Source organism: Athene noctua, chromosome 2 (assembly GCF_965140245.1).
Source record: "Athene noctua chromosome 2, bAthNoc1.hap1.1, whole genome shotgun sequence".
NCBI lineage: Eukaryota > Metazoa > Chordata > Aves > Strigiformes > Strigidae > Athene > Athene noctua.
In genome coordinates, this window is record NC_134038.1 from 55,426,734 (window position 1) to 55,447,873 (window position 21,140).

Genomic DNA, 21,140 nt, shown 5'->3' on the forward strand with positions numbered 1-21,140 from the left:
CCTTTGGGCAGTGGCCATGTTTTCTTGTATTTGTCAATATGAAGGATAGCAAACGTTTGCTTCCTGGAAATGCTGGAACTGCTGGAACTTGTTCCTGGAACACACAGGAACTTCGGTGTTCATTTATTATCAGGAGAAAGGAGAAGAGGAGCCACAAAGATATGACAAAAAGGAATTCTGTTGAATAATTCATTGACATTTCTGTAAAGCAATTTAGCACATTGGCAGTCAGTCCAGTTGCTTATTCAGGGAAGACTCTTTGACCTACTCTATTTCTGTGTATTCATACTGTTCTAGTAATTAGTACAGTAATTTATCTGCAAATTGTTAAGGTTGTGAAGAGACTGGATTCCTTACAAAACAGCAGTATTCTTGATAATACCATACTAGAACAATTTCTCTCCTCCTCCCTAACCCTACTTCAATGACCATCCTCTCCTGAGAGGTCTTTGAAGGTCTGCTGATACGGTTTTCTTTTACGAAATTAAGATAGAATGGATGGCTTTTGATCCAAAGATTTTTAGGACATTGGAGGTATATATGTAAAAAAATTACTTTCTTGTCAAAGAATAGCCATCATGAAAGATTTGTTTTAATAAAAGCAAATATTTTCATGTTTCAGCTCTGTGTGCCTCACTTTCCAAGTAGGTATATTTGTAATCTGTTAGAGTATGACTGTCTATCTGGGATTATTTGAATAATGTAATTTAAACAGTGCTCTGGTTTAAAAGTCTGCAGAAACATTCAAACAGGCAGGAAAATTCTTTCTTTGGAAACTATTAATATGAGGATTTTGGATCAGGGGCATCAAGTTCCTATTCTCTCAAATAAAAGAATACAAAACAAACATATAGAATAAAAATAAGGCACTAACTGGAAAAAAAAATCCTCACATATATTCTATTTTAAATAAAGAAGTTCTCTTGTGACATTTCCCATTTAAAAAAGAAAAGCTAGAATAGAGTTTCATATAACTCGATCTCAAAAGTGAAAATTTCAGGTGATATTATTGTGTATTTATAGTTCAAGCTATTATGGCTCTCTAGTCGCAATATTACTTGTTCAAAAAGAGATAAAACCCATCAAGGAAAATGCAACACTTGAAAAACATGTAACAGGCCCTGCCATTATCACCGGGGAAAAAATGAAAGTGAAACTGCAACTAATACAGACTTCTGGGAAATTAAGCACAGTGTAATGGTAAATCTAATAGAGCTTTAGAATTTATCTGAGCAAGACAATAAGGTGACTTGATGATGTTGCATATAAACTAAGGCATGTCTGGTAGATGTTAAAGATGGTGAAGTATATACATGAGAGACATACACTTTTCAACTTCCCTTCGAAAGACCTAGATTCCCAAGTCAATGCATTTGGTCATGACTTAGGCAGTTTGCTTATAAATGAACCACTCTACATCACAAGTTCTGAAAAAAAGTAAAAAGGGAGTGTCTCAAGCTCCATAAAGAAACATGTTTTTCATTTCTCATGCTCTGCTCATTAAAATGGTTCAACTTGTTGTATATAAAATGTTCTTGTTCTATATTATAGATGGGCCAAATGAAGCTTTTTTTCCTTCTGCTGGCAACTCAATCTCTTACCAAGTGGAAATCCTGAAACGAAAAGTTATATGACATATATTTGAATATTTAAAATAAAATTTACAACCCTTCAGAGGATGCCTAAGTATGACATGTGGGGACATACTAATGAAAGAAAAGAGATCATATTTGCAAGTATTGCTGGGCAAGTTGGGAGTAAATGTCAAGTGGGAGTGTTAGAAGTCACTGCTTAGACCTTTACAGTTTGTCATCTGCATAAATGGTTTATCCAGGGAGACAAGCCATAAATGAATTATCATTAATATGGTATGTATTGTAATTGTGATAATAGGGAATATTCAACAAATGGATAGTTTAATTCAAAGGGAAAACAGCCTAATCTTTTCCTAACTAATCCTACTTTAGCAAATTAAGTAAGCTGGCACATCTAAAATACTGTTGAAAGGAAATGTAAAAACTTGGTCCTATATACAAGTGTGTATAGCGTGAATAATTGCTGCATAATTAAGATCTTGAAGATGTCCTTCCAGCAATGACTAATTCTAAAAAAACTAACATCCCTTCAGTAAGAAATTGAATAAGAATGATGGAAGTTAGACCAAGTGTCTGACCCTTCAGGAGGAAGGTGCCAATTCTGGCATTCAGAGTGAGGGCTCCAAATCATGGTCCCAAGCAGTTTTATCATGTGCCTGTAGAGGTGTTGCTTTTAGCAAAGCTCAGGCAGGTTCCTGAGCTGCCCATGAGTTGCAGCAGCCCCTGGACAGGCCACCAAGCCCCTGTACCAGCATGGAGGCCGCTGGGCTCGCGGTGCTTTGCAAGTACAGCTGGCCCAGCCCAACCTAGTTACTCAGGGGTTGCAACACATCAATAAATAAAGAAAAAAGATTGTAACTTGCAGGTGTCAAAGGGCCCAATCTTCTGAGAGCTGAGACTTGCAAGATCAGACCCTTAGCAAGGGGACCTGGTTAATTTTTAGAACAACAGCTCATGGGTCAACCGGGGAAAGATACAAACAAGCTTTTGGAATGAACAGGCATAGTTAGGGAGACAGACTAAAAATCAAACATTCATAACCAAGCAAAAAGACAAATGTCAATAAAGTAAGCAAAATCTTACATAACACAAATGTCAACCAAAGTTACTGTCTCACTGGGTGTGGGATGGTGCAAACATATTACATATGAAGATCACAAGGAGTCATTTTCACAAAAGGTCTAGTCTGGAGAAAAACTTGTTCTAATAAGTTGCTAAGGCAAAAATAGTGATTTTTGTTTGCTAAAGAAAGCAGTAATTGATTAAGCCTGAATTTTTAAACACCAGTCAGAGGAGATTCTCTTAACTTAGAGCAGAAGATCTCTTGTTACCTTCCTCTCATTAGTGCTCTTTGACACGGTGCAGTTCTGTTCTGCTTATTGATGCCTCCAGTTCCAGCGAAAAGCAACAGTACCAAAGCAATCGCAGGAGAATCAGTCCTGGTTTATTAAGAATGACTAATGATTGGCTTCACCTTTCAAAAGGAAGGGACTCATTTAATGAAGGCAACTGCTGAGTACTTTCTGATAACTGTGTCCTTTAACATGTAGAAATTCAGACATTCGAAGCGGAGCCCTGAAAATCGCATCTCTTCCTCACAACGATCATGGTTATTGCGTGCATCTCGGAAGATTCCATTAGATAGAAGTAGAACACCATTTCCCCAAGGAATAAAGGAAACACTCCCTCTTTCACAGGATAAAGCTGTTTACACAGAGAAGCGCATATATCACGTTTTTAAGAATAAGCTGCTATGCCCACTTTGCAATTTTCTTTTAAGAATGTCAGCCACTTCTATGTAGAAAAAATACCTTGTCCACTGTTGTAAGGGTGGTAAGACGCAGCTTTATCTCTAGGGCTCAGCTGAGGCTGTTTGTTCTTCGTCAATGTTGCTGCTCACTCCAACCTGCTGTTCTGCTTGTCATCCTCTGCATCAGCTGCAGCTACTGATCATGATGGAGGAGACCCTCTCTCAGGTATCTGTCTGAGGCATACATCGTTTGCAAATACAGACAGACTACAGTCACTGCAATTCCCTGTGGTTTGTGGTTTTTATTAACTGCATGGCAGCTCCCTGCCCATTTCTTTATTACAGTTTGTGAGTCACTCTTCAGAGGAATTGACTATGTCTTTTCACTTACTAGGGACAGAAGGTTATGTGACATTTGCATCATCCAAATTTGGCATCAGGCCCTTGAAATAGTCTCTGGAGTTCATTTGGGTTCATTTCACCCCAGTCCAAGAATGTAATTTCATCTGACTTATTTCATACTTAAAGTGAGATGAGTCATTGCCCAGAAACGCCTGTTTTTCCTTGCTGAGTACAAAAGGTATCTACAAAACAAGCTCAGATCTAAATAGCTGTACTATAGATAGCTAAATTTGTTAAATCCCATGCAGTGTCAGAAGGGCAGACTCAGTCCTGGGTGGGATTTACTCTTTGTGGCTTGCCTGAGGAAAAGTGTTTTGAAAGATAAGGTATTTCTAGATGGTCTCGATAATTAACAAAGTATTGACAAGGATCAGCTTTAAGAAACAGACTTTAGAGTTGTGCCTAAATAATGCCTGAGACTAAGATGGCCAGTTCAAGAAATGGAACATGTAACACTAATTAAGGCATCTAAACTCTTTTCTATTAGGTGTATAGGACAGGTATATAGGGATTCAGAACAGTTAACAGGTTCCAAGCTAGGACCTTCAATGATCCTGAGGAAATGCCAGAGCGCCCTGAGTCTGAAGTGTCTTGCAGGACATTATTGGCTATACTATTCTTGCAACTTAAGCCTTGCCCTAAAAAGGCCAAGTTACACAAGTTGTGAAGGAAAAAGTCACAAGAAAGTTACATTAGAGAGCACTTCAGCTGACTTTGCCCATACAAAAGGAAGGGCGGGCACCACTTTCACACATAATCACTGCCATTATTTGCAAGAGGCATAGAGACAGAGGTTGCCCTTGGAAGGACAGCCTAAAAACTGTGGCTAACTGCTAGAGGCAAAAGGAAAACTTACTCCCTGGCTCTGAGAGGTGAGTTCTGTAAGACAAGCAAACATGCTTCTTAACAGTGCAAAGGACTATAAAAACCTCATGGTGCTTCATATGAAGGACCAAAGTGTTCCCTAAGTCTCAGGAGATAGCTTGTTTGAGATTTAATTTACTTAGGAGATTTTTGATGAAGGCCAGAGATAATGTCAATATGAAACTTGAAGGGAGTTTCTTGTGTGTTATTTGAAGGCCACGCATTATGCAAAGACAGACTAGTCTGCATTAGATCTCAGCTGGTCTTTCTTCAAGGCTTGTGTGTAAATGATGGGACTGGAGATACAGAGATACATGAAAGAAGGATAATGCCCAGGCATCCACTAATGTTACTTACTTACTACTCTTATACATCAAATATAGCTTGCAGAGAGGGCCTGTGTGGACTGGCAAAGCCCTGCCACATTATGTCATGCTGTGTTAGTGCCCTTCAAGAGGAAAAGACATGAGATAATTTTGCTGACTCAGCGTTTCTTGGAGTATTGCTATTTGCCAGAAGGATGCCTCCCTCACCCTTACACCACCTGTGCTGTCAGCTGAGACTCAGCCTGACATTCAGCCCAGACAACACCCACATTAGGTATGTTGTCCTCAACCAAGCCTTGTCCCAGTCCTCAGAGTAGCAGGTAAGAGAAATTGATGTGAATCTGTAGCCAAAATAGAAAACTAAACTTGGTGCTAGGCCTTATTGTAACAAACAACAATATCTTATCAAAAAAAATCACATTTCCTAAACTTTCGTCTGTGTGGCAGGAAGAGCTAGAAATGACTCATGTTTCACACAATGTGATAAAAAATAATTTTAAAATAAAAAACAAAAGAGCCAGAGGCATGTTACAGTGAAGTCTAGCAACTGTGAAGAAAACAGGCTTTTTTAAACAATCCAGTCTCTGAAATGTCTGTTGACAAAACCACAAATAAAGCAAGCTGTAGAGATGACTAAAAAGACAAATGAAAATAAGAAAAAAATATTGGTAGTAATGATGGGTAACAACAGCACTCCTTGGAAAGAAAGAGGAAAATATTAGGTGATTGGGTAAGAGAATTAAGGTACATATGCCAACCATTAGCAAACCATCACTTTTCCCAGCTGGGTCAGTTTTTTATTTTGGCAGGTTTCAGTTTACAGAAGTCAACTCAATGACTTAAAGGTAGTGGTAATTTTCCAAACGTCATTCTCACCCTGAAAAGCTTCTGCTGTGAGGCAATGAATTAGAAACGCAAAATTGTACTCATAAATGTGTCAGATAACCGTAGAGAAAAGCAATTCCTTCAGGTTCCCCAGGGTCAGCAGATCCCTGCCATGTTGTGAAACCAACCTCTGCAGGAACCTTGAGCCCAAACGCTGGCATCAGCTTCTGAATTTATGTCGGAAAGCGTAATTACTGCAATTCCTCTGGCAGTCAGAAGCCTTATTTTGAAAAGAGCTGATGGTTGCTACTTTATTGTCCTAACAAAAACTTTATGGCAACATGGCATGTTATCAGCCTAGGGAACAAGACTGTGAGGTTAAAAACATGATTTTTCCAGGGTGTTATTTGCTAGTTTATGCTAAGCAGAAGCCGGTGGAAGGTGTTGTCTGTATGGTTTTGCTTTTGGAAACAGAGGTCAGGGTGCCACAGGGGATAGTAGGCAGGATAGGGACAATCAACTTCTTACCATTACTACAGAGCAAGCCATAAATGTGTGTCGAAAGCCTCAAATCTTTGGTCCTCAGACACTCAAGCCCTCAAAAACGTATGTGTTTCCTTGCTGGCCTTGGTGTTCATCCAGCCAACCATGTCCAAACAGCAGGCCAAGAGCCTACTTGAGATACTAATTTTGGTGACTGTTAGAGATGATAATTAAGCTGCTAATGATGATATGGCAAGGAGGTGGCAGTAGAGTGGTGGTGGAATTGTTCAGGTGCCTTTGTAAGAGCTCTTTTTCTACCCAGAGAAATCTCCCTCAGAATAATTGTGCTATTTGATTACCAGCAGTGCTCTCCAAATGCATCTAGCAGAGAGCGCAAAACTTGTTCTTGCTCCACTGCAGATGATTTAAGTATTCCATGAATCCACAGCTGCATTCTGAAATATAAATTAACCTGCATCTAAATGTGCAGCTTTTACTGAGCTACAGGGTCTTTAGAACTGAAATAAAGAAACATTGTCACACGTGCATTACAAGCTAACATGAAAACTACATAAGCTTAAAAGTCTTAAAAAAAAAAAAAAGTGTTAAAAATTATATTGCCCTAGCACAGTTCTTACCAACAAGCAGCAGGGTCTGCATCCAGGGTTTTTTCTCACTGAGCATCAAAATACCTGATCTTGAGGAAATTGCTGTGCATAAAATCATTCACTTTGCAGTATACTTTACAACTTGGTCTGAGTTAAGAAATTTCCTTCTTGAAATTACTGTAATTAGCACCATGTTCTTTGGTGGGGCAACAATATTCTGCTTGTCACCTGTGTGGCAGCTGTTACCCTATGTCTATAACAAGCATCAGGCATACTGCCATGATCTCTTGACTTTAGGATGCCAGATTTCCAACTTGCCTCTGGAACCAGCTGTCATCTATTTCTGGGAGGACATGTTTCTAGAAGAGGATCATTAACTAATGCAATAACAGTGATGGATACCTCAATGAGAATGGCCAAGTGTTGATATACACAGAAACATATCTGTCTCATTATGTAACTCTTTCATCACTGCTGCAAAGGCAAGAACTCTTTTGGCCGGCTCAAACTGAAAAAACAGAAGTTTTGCTTGGACTTCATTGTGCTTATTTTTTCTTTATATTTTTAGTGCACAAAAAACAACTTCTGAGCTTCTACTCTAAAAAATGTTTGTACAAAAATATATTGTGGATTTGCAGCTTCTAAACAAAAACTTGGAGTGTTTGGGGTTTTTTTTAATGCCAAAATTACTCAGTTCAAATACCAGCATGTCAAACTGGCTCTTTTTTTGCCAGATAGTTCATATATATTGGTCTTGAAATTAACTTGGACACCAAGCCTTTAAAGGCACAACCTACAGACCATCTCCCCAGTGACTTGAAACAGGCATTGTGATAAACCATTGTGGAACATCTGATGGGACGACGATATAAGAGAGATTCTTCTCACTTAATTTCAACCCTTTAAAGGTTAGTCAAAGCTTGTTGCCTAATCTAGCTTTAATAGTAGTAAAAACTTCCAGAGGATCATTCTTTAATCTCAGGACAGGTACTTGAAGCCGCTAGGATAGGAAAGCTGAGATAGTTGATGGTTATTGAGACAGTTTGGATGTCTAATATTGTCTTGAATTAAACAGTCTGGATGTCTAACTCTTAGATGGCTGAAGTTTGGTTAAGTCATTTATTCTATTAATGAGATAAAAGTTGGAATAGAATCTTACATTCCACAGTTCTATTGATTCACAAACGAACACAAGACCCAAGAAAGTAGTACAATACTTGTTTCTGACACTAATGGAGTTATAAGTATGAATACACATTATCTGCTCAGTTGAATAAACTAGTTCTAATTTTACATAGTAATTTTTCAGAATACTTTCACAGTGCTTTTACAGCAGAACAACTTCTCTGAATTAAGTGACATTTGCTGTTATTTGTACTGGTCTAAGTAAGCTGTATCATGTGCATAATAATGATAACTCTGGAATGTGCTCTTTGGTTAACCAAAGAAGAAAATTACAGAGTAATATTAAACATTACAGATAGCACTGACTGGACACATCATCTGGACAGTAGGGACTTAAATAAAGCTTGATGACATGGTAATTGATCATTTTAAACAAATAAATATCACTGAGTTTATTCATACTTTTTTTTTTTTTTTTTCAAATGATGGAAAACTACTTTATATTCCTATACAGTTCACTGCTCAGTACAATTAAAATGATGGTATTTTTGAAAGAGTAACCTCAAGATTAAAATTTGGCAGATCATTGTTAAATTGTATGCCTAGCTCTCCATAATTTGTATTTCTTTCTCTTACTCTTAATGGCTTTGCTTTTTTTCTGGATAACTCACTGTCCTTGAAAATGTCTTGCTTTCCATTCCATGCACATCAACCATTCAAGCCATTCTGTTGTAAATACATTTATTCTTATATATCTTCTCCCCTCCGTTGTCCCTTTGTCCAGCACATACACTGAGTTTAGCATCAATGCTTTTATGGTTACTGAAATCAAAGTGATTAGAATTATGTCTGATTTATTTGTGTGGGTACATAAATCTTGTTGAATTGAACACAGTAAATAAGATGTTGCAAATACATAAAAGATAACTATCAAGGGTGGGATTCATTTCTCACTTCTATAAACAACTAGAATGCATAGATCTAAATTAGGATGAGATGAAAGCTGCTCTAGAAGTGCTTATTTCTCTTCTGTACCGTAATAGGTGTTTAGCTGACTAGGTCATATGTAGATGCCTACATTAAACACTTGAAGCAAGGTGTTGTGACACCCACTACTTGTTCTTCTATTTTTCTTCATCTCAGTTGTTACTTCACTGAATATTTTTTATTAAGAATGACAGAGACCATGCTCCTCGCACTTCATCACATTTTATTTTCCCCTTTTTTTAGCTCAGACTTACATCCCCATGTTGGTAGCAAAAAGCAATAAAATATTTCCTGGAGAACCAGTTAAATTAATGCCTCTAACAGGTAATGTATGATAATGCATAATTCTAGACTGGGTGTCATATAAGCTTACATTCTTAGACCACAGTCTCTTTTTAGATATTCTTGCAGTAGTTTAATATAGTTAATTTTTACAAATACTATTATCTGGTCATTTTAGGTGCCAATTATTTTAACTTAGTAAATATTTGAAGATAGTAGTAACTGTAGCAGACTAATCTGTTTTAATTCTGACAGTCTTTTCTTGGTCCACCATGATGTGAATTTTATGGGTTAATAACAAGGAGGTCTCTCTGTTCTCAAACAACCATTGCATTTTGTTCCTGTTTCCTGACCAATACTCGTTTGCTTTGTGTTTCTTTGGGACAGTAGTTTTGTTTTGAAATGTGGGACTATTGGGGAACTAATGATTCAATAACCATTTTGCTGGGCATACAATTTAATCAACTGTTTTTGGAACAGGTGCAATTAGGTTATTAAAATACCACAGCATCCTGCTTGCTCCTTAATCCTCTATTGAAAAGCCTTGCAGTTGGTGATGCATGGTTTGACAGGGTGTGCTTTTACAACAGTGTTCCTCTCGGAGCAGCTCTCCAAGGATCTCTCCTCTCTCCAGCAGTTCTAACTTCTGGTTTTTTTCTTCATTCCCAAGGTATCAATTATTTTTGCTGTACTGCTGACAGGTTTGAAAGGGTCAAAATGGGAAGCTCGATACCAAATAGATGAATAGCATATTATTCACTCACCGGAAACAAATGAGTAAGCCACTATACAAACCCAACAGCAGAAGAGATGCATTTCATGATGCCATCTGCTACTTTCTCACATAAAGCCCTTACTACAGTGATCGCTGATGGAGAAGTGCTGAAATAGTTGTTAAGTCTGGAAACCCTTTTACAGCAATAATGTTATCATCCAACAAGTACTGTTAAATGCCTACCATTGATAGTAATAAGTTTACAACAACTATTTGTTGCATTGTTAATTGTGGATGTGAAGAAATATATATATATTTATATAATCACCGTTGTTCAAATATCCAAAAAGTAAGAATGATATCTGAAAGGTGTTAATTTTTGTAGGGATGGTCTCTCCCATTTATGAACTCTTTGTTTCATACATCTTCATTATACATTTCAGGGAATATGAATTTCAGTAGCAGATTTCTACACATTAATATTTTAATGGTAGAACTTCTTTTTTAAAAAAAGAAGGAAGACTCCTAGTTGTGACTTTGTACTTCTTTCCCCCAGAATCCACAAAGCAGTTAAGTCATTTATAAGATGATGGAAAAGTTTTAAGAAAAAAATTGGTAGAGCACTCATGTTAGCAACCAGGAAAATTAAGATGAATCACTTAACAAGTTGCTTAGACAAAGATCGACCTAAAAATTCACTTGAGTGAATACAAACAAATGTCTGACAGCGTTCAGGAGCTGTACTGTCATTTTGGACAAGTAGATACATTATTTTCTTAGAGCACTGCAGAGAATGAATTATCCAGTTGCAGTCCTCCAAAGACTGAACTGGGAGCTGAGGCATTAATTACAGTCATTGTAGACAAATGACAGTATACTTCTCCTGTGGTGAGATGACAAAGTCGAAACAAAAGATGGGTCTAGCATGCTTATTAAAAAAGCCAGAATTTATTGAACTTTTGAAGCCTGAGATTTTCTGGATACACCTAAATTACCCAGATCTGACATGCTGATTTCACATTTGAGAATTCACTGTTATCATCTTCTCTCCAAGTGACAAACAGAACTCAGGTGGAAAGTGTCTTTGAGAGTGTATGAAGACAGAGGAGTGAAGGTAGCCTGGGATTTTTGGCAGACTATCAGCCTGAGATCCAAAGGGCAAATAAGTATAATGACTAAACCTCTCTTTTTGCAAAAATAAGAATAAACTGTGATTAATTGGGAGGGTTCTTTCTACGGTTCACCTGGCAAAAACCTAACTGAGTTGAAACAGTTACCCTCATACATGCAAAACCTTAAAGAAAACCTGGTTATTCATTTTGGGTAACGGTGGCAAGTTGACCCTGACTGAATGCCAAGTGCCCACTAAAGCCTCTTTGTCACTCCCCTCCTCAGCTCGACAGGGGAGAGAAACTATAATGAAAGGCTCATGGGTCCAGATAAGGACAGAGATCATTCACCACTTACTCTCACAGGCAAAACAGACTCACCTTGGGGAAATTAATGTAACTGATTACCAATCGAATCAGAACAGGATAATGAGAAATAAAACCACATGATAAAAACAGCCTTCCCCCACCCCTCCTTTCTTCTTAGACTTAACTTTACTCCCAATTTCTCTATGTTCTTCCCCATGAACTGTGCAGGCAGTTGGGGAATAGGTCAATTCATCATATGTTGTCTCTTCTTCTTCCTCCTCAGGGGAAGGACTCACACTCTTCCCCTGTTCCAGCATGGGGTCTATTCCACAGGAGACAGTCCTCCACAAAATTCTCCAACATGAGTCCTTCCCATGGGCCACAGTTCTTCATAAACTGCTCCAGTGTGGGTCCCTTCCATGGGGTACAGTCCTTCAGGAACAGACTGGTCCAGCATCGGTCCCCCACAGGTCCACAGGTCCTGCCAGGAGTCTGCTCCAGCGTGGGCTTCCCAGGGGTCACAGCCTCCTTTGGGCACATCCCCCTGCTCTGGCGTGGGGTCCTCCATGGGCTGCAGGTGGATTCTGCTCCACCGTTCACCTCCATGGGTGCAGGGGCACAGCCTGTCCCACCATGGGCTGCACCAGGGGCTGCAGGGGAATCTCTGCTCCAGCGCCTGGAGCACCTCCTCCCCTCCTTCTTCACTGACCTTGGTGTCTGCAGAGTTGTTTCACACATTCTCAGCCCTCTCCAACTGCTGCTTTTTTTCCCCTCCTTAAATATGTTATCCCAAAGGTGCTACCACCATCCCTAATGAGCTTGGCCTCGGCCAGCAGCCGAGTCTTGGATCCAGCTGGCATTGGCTCTTATTGGACATAGGGGAAGCTTCTAGCAGATTCTCACAGAAGCCACCTGGAGCAGCCCCTCTACCAAAACCTTGTAACACAAACCAATACAGTAAGAAAGACAAATACCAACAAGAATATAACCATTTTAGTTGACAATTCAAAATATGACTCCTTAACACTTCAGTAGATACATTTAATACTCCAATTAAAGAAAATAATACTCTGTGCAGGAAAATGTGGATTTGGGCTGAAAGATAGCAGAAATATTTTTGGGAAAAAAAGAAAAAGAGCATATTTACCAAAGATTCTGTAGCAAAACTTAGTTTCTGGACATCTTGCATAAAATATCTGATTCCTTTTGAAGAACAATGCATAATTCTGGAGCGCAACAGAAAGAAATGCTGCTGAATTAACCAAAAGCACAGGAATATTCATGAGAAACCTTCTGACCTTGGGGCAGATCTCTTCCCAATCTACTAGAATTCTTTGCATAACCTTTCTGCCAGCTCCCCTCTTCTGAACTGCAGTTTGCTTCTTCTGGACTTGCTATAGCAAAAAGTAATGTGGCATTTCCTGACTCATCTCCAAGCTCTGTACGTCACCAGACAATAAATCCCAGTCAGCAAAAATTTCAGATGCTGGAATACCCTTGTCTATTGGCAAGGACAGATTTTACTGGTAACATCTCGCTGTCCCAAAGTGTACATTTAGTATACATAAGCAGATCTAGGCTAATATTCACTATCTAAGCACTGCCTTTCCTGTAATGGAGAAACCACCCACAATTTTGGCCATAGAATATTTCATACCCTGACACTGTTCACCACAATCATTTTTTTAGCATATAGATGTGTTTCTAAGGGGATCTATCTGACCCTGTCCCAGCTGTCTGCCACTGAACCAATGCCCAGCACAGTTCCCTGTAATTCACTAAGTCCTGAAATATCGTCTGACATTGCATTATGTGAGAAGTTTGTGTTGAACTAGTCTGAAGTGCTTGAATCCGTATTTAGACATGTATAGAACATGTAGTTATGGTACAGCATTGCATAACTGTGCAATGTGCATGCTTCAGAGAGTTATTGTGTAACCATAGGAAAGGTTTTTCCACATGTCAGAATCTGAAAAACAAAAAACAAAAAACACCTCCCTTTTGTGTGCCTATCTGAAGACATATGGGAATTCTATAAATACTATGGACATGGAGGCAACTTAGCTGGGGTCTGATGCAAGCCCTGCTGAAGTGAATAGAAGTCTTTCCCTTGTTCTTTTCTTTAAAAAATATTTTTAATCAGACCTTTATTTCATCCACAGCAGTAGCCTCAGTCTAGCTCCCTTGGTATTCACTGGACATTATCATTAATTCAGCTGGAGACATAAACTAGTTCTATATTATAAACTATGCTTAAATAGATTCATGTCTTTTTTCCTGTGTCCTACTTTATGTAATTATTTATTCAACTAAATAGCTCATCCTCCACAGTCTCCCTTACACCTTTCTTCCCTAGGCCTTGCACTGCCTCCTGGAGGAACAGCCCTGCCTGAAGGTATGGGAAGAAACAAAATTTGTGTTAAATTTGTTCCTCAAATTCACATAGGCATTCAGAGACACGTGCTGCAGAAAGGAACAATAACAGTTTCATGAACATTGTTAACAGTATGTGCTATATTTTTTTCTGACTTAAAGAGCACAGTAGCTGACATATGGATTTGGTTTAAAATTGAATCTTAAAAAATTACATTCACTGTTCCCTGGATCAAAAACTCTGAAAAACCTACATTCGTAAACCTTTCACAGAGAAAGATGTCAAGTTTGGACCTTTTCTTTTAAAATGACACTTTTTTCTTTTTCTGATTGTTGTTGGATAGTCCTAGAAAAAGTACCATCTCTCCCACACAGCTACATCAGGTTTTCAGCTGGGGTAGCTGGGTTTTGACTCAATCCATCAAGCAGTGACTATTTTTGCTGTCTTCTTTCCCACTGACTAATGAATATCACTGCTCAGCTCTGCAATTACTGTTTATTCAGCAAGAGAAATGTCTTTCCTTTGAACAGCCTTGCAGGATAAGAAAAAGCATCCTCTGTCCTTTAATCCAATGCAAAGTTTCCGTGACAGCCGCAACTGCCTCCGCACTGCTTTGTGATGGGCCAGGAATGATTCTCTCACTATTCACTGAAACAGCCCTTGTTCTGGAAGCCCTGAAAAGTATTGCTTTCAGGCTCTAATGTGGCTTCCCTTCTTGGGTCATAGCCACAGGAAGGTTTGCAGCGTGAATGCAGCAACGAGAGAAACACATTTGAAATAAGAAAATACATATACAGATGCTAATCACAATATTGGATTACATAACAAGACAAATTATGGATTGAAAAGCAACTGCAGTTGTTTGAATTCAGCCAAGTTAGATTTATTCATCTTTTTTCTCATTTTTTTGTCATTTTAGAGGAAAATGTGCCATAATATGGTAATAGAAAACAAAATTACTAAGTATGAGGAACACAGCAAGAGCAATAACAATTTTTTTTAAAATATGTATTTATTTTAGTTTGGGGATAATACAATAAGAAAAAGATGTGATAAAGTGCAGAATTACATTTTTCAGTTGAGAGATGAACTGGTTTATTATTAAAGTTAAATGTAATAAATGTGGTTTTAAAATTTCACTGTTAACTAAACATTTTTCAATAGAACTGAATCTTAAGTCATATAATTATGAAATTTAAATGCACTTGCCTTTGCTTTTTCAGCAAGATCCCAGGCAGGTCTCTGTAGAAGAAAAGTACGGAAGGCTGTAACTTTTTGCCTGTAACAGAAAGCATGTATTTTCCCCTCATTTAATAGGGGTGAGGGATCACAAACTCCCATGCTGGTGCAGGAGAGGCTCAAAACCAGTGTCACGTGGATCAGTTCTCTGAGGTTCATCTAGGCTCCTTGAGCAGATTTGTTACTTCTTCTGTGGTTGTGTTAAAATATTTACAGCTGTAAAAAGACACTTCTGAAACCATTCCTCCATTTTTTAGCACAAGATGGTTTAGTCAACTAAAATAATAATGCATAACACACTTCTGGGGCCCAAGAAAGTTAAATAAAGATCCCTGGTGTTGAAACAAGAAATTTACCATGTTCTGTGATGTAAAGGGTAAAATTCTGTCTTCATTAAAAGCAATGACAAGATGTATATTGCTTTGAGAGGGGTTAGGATTTAATGTACAGGTAAAAAGCAAATACCCTGTAATATCTGTTGCTATGCCTTAAAAATCATACATTACCTGTTGTTCATTCTGTCATAGGAAATACAAAGAGTATTCCAGTCTTTTCATCAGTATACCAGTCACCAAAGGAGTAGGAGTAATGCTAAAAATTGGTTGCTAACAAACAGATATGAAAACACTATAATAGGATAACAAGGTAAATTGATGCTTCTTCATGACATATAACTGTTCCTTCTCATCACTGAACATTTTCAAGAATATATAAATGTAACAAAGTTAAGAGGTTTTGACATGGAATATTGAAGAACAGTGGATAAAATACATTGCTGACTTATCACATTCTGCTATATAACACAGTTTCTTTTCATTTTCTAAAGATTTGTATAATAAACAAACGTGATTAAATGTCTGAAATCAGAATATTTCCTAAGCCTTGTGACATATTGTTCTGTTTAACAATAACACAGTAACATTCTGTAGACAATTTTGCATGGAGATATTTAACAAAGGAAAATTGGCTTTTGTAGACCAGCTTCTTTCCCTCAAGATTTCAAGAGATGCAAAAGCATATTAAATGTGTGGCTTGAACTTTAAAGCCATCCAGAAGTGAGCACATAATTGTTCAAGTTCTTTCTTTCTTCCATAATTACTTTTTCTTCCATTTTTGCTGTAAAACAGCAATGCAGTTTCTAATGTTTTGTTACAGAACAGCTCTGTAAAAAATTAAGTGTAGAACTGAGAATGCATCTGCATCCATGGGCTAGGAATGGAGTTGTACTCCAAAGCTTTTTATAGATTTTTAGACTTTGAAAAACTCAAAATCTTTTTTTTTAGTCAGTTAAATTCATTACAGGATACCATCCCACCTTTTTCTTCAGAGCTGTAGTATGCTAACTAATATTATATAGACATCACACCCATAAGATTCCGAGTTTTTGAGAAGACTCAATACCATGCCACCAATTTAGACAGCTCTTACAAATAATACAAGTAAAGGGGATGCCAGCAGTAATTTTAGCTCATCGTTCTTGGGGAATTCACCAAGCTACCTATTGCAAAACATAACTGCTCTCAGTTTATAAAATGTCCTGAAATTCTTTCTGATCAATCTTTTGTTGTTTTTAGGGTAAAGACACACAAAAACCCCAGAGAAATGCCATTACTTAAATCACTGCTTCTTGCATATATAATCAACAGTGTATGCTGAGATGCCTGTGTGCTCCTTCACATGCAGCCTTAGAGATAAAGCAGAACAAAGTATTGTTCCCAGGGCAGAAGCCTTACACTTTGCATTTGTCCAGAGCCAGAGGTATGTTCCCTGTGCAAAGGGGAGTGGAGATTCAGGTTCCCCCACAACCCTCAAAGAGAGGTTCAGAAATGAAGGGCTGATACTCTGATACCAGTTGCCAAGGAGAGACTCTTCTTCCAGAGCATGTCTGGCTTTACAGGGCCCCACACACAGGGCACTGCGTGTTCCCGGGTGCCAGCTTTTCTGCACCTCGGTGGGCAGGAAGCTGCCAGGAAAGCTATTGCCTATGTACAGAAAGAGCCCAGAATAAGTTATTTCATACACAGTATTGCATATACACATTAATAGCCCAGGACAGTTGAGTTGTGTGTGGTAGGTGGCACATATGCCAAGGAAGGATTACGTGGGACCTGCTTGCTCTAGGGCCAATCTCACTGCTTGGGCCAGTTCAACACAGCACAGAACTCTGTCTGCCATGGTATCAAGGAAAATAAGTTTAAAGGAGGTCTCTGAAAGTCAGTCAATCCCCCATCCAAACCCAAACCAGGATCAACTGTACATGTGTGCTCAGTTTTGCTCTAGACATGCTGTGTAAGAGGGTTGATTCAGCATCTTCCTTTTTTTTTTTTTTTTTTTTACTCCCTTTACTTATGGACGTCTCATGCGGCGGTTCTCTTTGTGGTTTCTGGCTGATGTTGCAGAGAGCAGGCTGCCCAGCAGCAACCAATGCAGTCTGCTTTAATGTGTGCCTATCACCATCTTCATGCTTTATTCGGATATCCAGCAAAGCAGAAGATGAAAGAAAGCACAGGCTGCAGTGGTTCACACAGATTATGTAACATCTGCTCTATAATCAGTGGAAAATAATTTGTCTGCCTCATCAACGACATCACTCACATTTGTGTAGAAAAATAAACTGCATGAAAAATGAGTTTCAACCTTGGCAACAGATCCTCACTTCTACTTACAATAGAGCAGAAACTAGGAATGGAAGAGGTGTAGCTGCCTACAGTATAAAGGCATTTCTGAAGACATGAATGCGTGTTGCATTCCTGAGCACGACCTGAATTCCCCTGGCACAGTGAGAACTGCTGGAGAAGGCTGTGGAGAGAGAGAGGGAGTGAGCTTTTCATGACATAAAGCACAGACGGCTATGAACTAAAGAGAAAGAAACTTTCCTGTAATGAAAAATGAATGGTGTTATATAGTGTATTTAAAATACCGTGGTAGTTTATGACCTGATAATCAAAGTTACACAAGGAGGTACGTGCTTTATGAGGTACTCTTTTCCACCGCGTTCCCCCATGCCAAGTGCCAAGAGGCAGGCAGCAAAGTGGCAGGTGGGGGCCATACATTTGTTTTATGTTTTACTTGGGGGTAGAGGAAATGAAAACTCTCTTTAGATTCTTAAAATATTTATGTCTTAAGAAAATCACCCTGAAGGGGGTCTTCTTTTTATGTGTATTATAAAAATAACACCTTTGCATAGAACTCTGCCATGACCTATAAAAAAACACACAACAGCATTTTGTTGCCAGCGTTGTATAACTTTTTTTTAAAAAAAAAAAGTTTCTTGCTCTGTTAGATCTGGAATTTTAGTCAGAAGTTTGAGGAAGTTCAAAACCCAGGTGTAAGACATTAAACGTGTTGGAAGGAAACAAAATGGAGGAGGTGACCTATCCAAAGAACAACACAGTGATGCACATCTGATTTAAAAGGAATTAGTGATGAGTGTTAATACATTCTTTTAAAGCCACTCATGGTATAATACATTGGGGAAGATTGCTACATTCCAAACAGGGCAATCAAGAAGATATTCACTGACAGCTGCCAGTACTAAGTTTTTGCTCATTTCTCTGGAATAAGTTATCTAATCACATATTCATTGTTTTCCTTTCCTTCTATATGAAAATCAGAAGCTTACCAACACATTTCATGTCTCTAACATTTTGTATACTTTTTCTGCTGATTTTTCATCAGAGATACAAAACAGAACTTAATCTGTTATTGTACCTTAGTGACAGATCAAATAATAATGCAAAATGTGTCTGCTATTCATTTATCAGTATTTCAGATAAGCTAAGTTAATGGGTAAGTAGGTGGCTTTTTTATCATTCACTGAACATTTGCACATATGTAACTCACTCAGAGGACAAAACTAAAAACTGTTTGCAAATCTTTCTACACAATTTTTTATGAGGAGTAATATTTCCCTGGTGACCCTGAAGTATACTCTTACTTTTGATCAGCCTGGTTGCAGGGCTGTCCAGTTCATCTTGTTACAGTAGAGATAATTTGGGAGAAATATCTAGAGTTTGCCATGTTTTCTGTAGCTTAACCATTGTATTAGCTTTCCAGTCAATTGCTGTCAGACTTTAGGCATATAAGAGTACAGCACCTAATCTGATACTCCAAGAGAGGCATCTTTTTATAAATATTAACCATAAACTAATAATTTAATGAAATATCCTTAAATGTCACTTTTAAGATGTAAATAAGTAAAATAAAAAATTATTATAATTTTTTGAGTAATTAATAATGAGTAATTCATGTCTGAATTAGTAAAAGGTTTTTGCATTGATTCAAACAGATTTTGGATCAGGACACGTCACAGTAAGTTCTGAGTTCAAAAGTCTTTTTAATTGTACAGTTACTGCTGACTTTGCAAAAGTTACCTCTTTCCCAACACTATATAGTGACCTAAATTCAACAAAATTCTTAAACAAAACTTCTCACTTTCTCATATACAGAAACAAAAATGTTTGGAATTTCTACATACAATTTTTATTTGATTTTGCATCTTATTGAAATCTTACAGCAAGAAGTCTTAGACATGAAAAACTTTGCAAAGAATAATTATAAAATGTTTCCTTGACCAGTTCCAAACATATGTATGTAAGGTGTTCTTCCTCTGCCCATAAAACAAGATTTTGCACAGCAGTACATAACTTCTACACAGTGCTGGATATTCCCTCTACTCTGCTAGAAATGAGTAAATAAGGGGGAAAAAAAAGTTTCTGCCAAGCTTTTAACTGGTATTTTAATTTGTATATATATATATATATATCATATTCTTTTAAAAAATAAACATAGTCCCTTCCTATATGAGCTGCGGGTTCACATGAGCAGCTCATGTGAGCTGTCTTTTCTCAGACTGGTCTGTGACAATCACAGTGGAAAAGTTTCAGACTGAGAGTGAATATTACATTTTCAGTAACGCTTTCTGTCATTGTACCTATTCATTCTAATGCTCTGCTGTTTTCTTCAACACCTGTGCCCCAAGAGGGGTGTCTGTAATGAGCTGGCAGGTATTTTTCATGCTATGGTGGATACCACTGAAGTGTGAGCATCATTCCCATGACTGCGGTTATCAGGGCTGCAATTCTCCATAATGAAGGAGATGAATAATCAAGCATTTATCTAAAAATGTAAGTGAGCTCATCATTAGAGGCGGCTTGCTGGCAAGGCTGACTTCACCCTTGCTGGCAAAGAGACCTTGCAAATTCTGCAAAGTGTGCCGTGGAGAGCAGCAGGTGATTTCCTGCCCAGAGTAGAGAGACATAAATGTCTCTACAACTCCGTTTCTAAATGGGACTTGAAATTTTCAGCTTGAGATCCCATGAGATCCCTGTCCTGGTAAAGATTTTATAGGAATAGAATGAACAGATGCATTTTCCTAATGAATCAGCACCCTTATTTCCTGGAAATACTGTTTTCTGTTGTGGTACATGGGCCAATTTTGCTCTTTAACAAAGTAGTTCAAAAACTGGCTGATCAGCTTGAGTAAATCTCCATCACTGTTAACACTGTCCTTGATTTAATCTGGAAAAAACCTGCACACTTCTGGGGTGAATTAGAACCAGTTAACATCCTATAATTGTCTTGGATGTTAATTATTAAATTTCTGCTAAAGCTTTCAGTACGTATTTGTGACATTTGTAACTTTTGTTCAACTTCACATTTCAAGGAGGGAAACTGCGATTTTGCTGATGATAGCAGCTTTAATTAATTGCCATTCTCCTCTGGTATAGGTAATGCCAGAGAAATCTGCATATGAAAAAAACACCCAAGAAACACAATGCGAACTGCTGTATGGTGTTGCATGTTTATCTTACCTTCAAACAAAGCAAGAAAAAGGGCAGAGTTCTGTCATCTTTTGATATATTTCTCTTTATTATAAGGGCATCTTATATCATTTTTTAAATTATCCCATTGAACTTTCAGAGCTTTTCAATTAGCTAATATATCCTGTAATAGCACATAGTGTGAAAGGTAAAATAATAATTTTTATCGAATATTTTTTCTCCTTTGAAAAGAAAGAAGCAAGTGCACAAAGGCTTGGTCAGTATTACCGGCATAAGTGAGGACAGGTTTCAGTGTAGCATAACTGATTTAATTTCCTTGCCTCAAGGGTTCTGCTGATGCAGAAGATGCAGAAACCTCCAACTT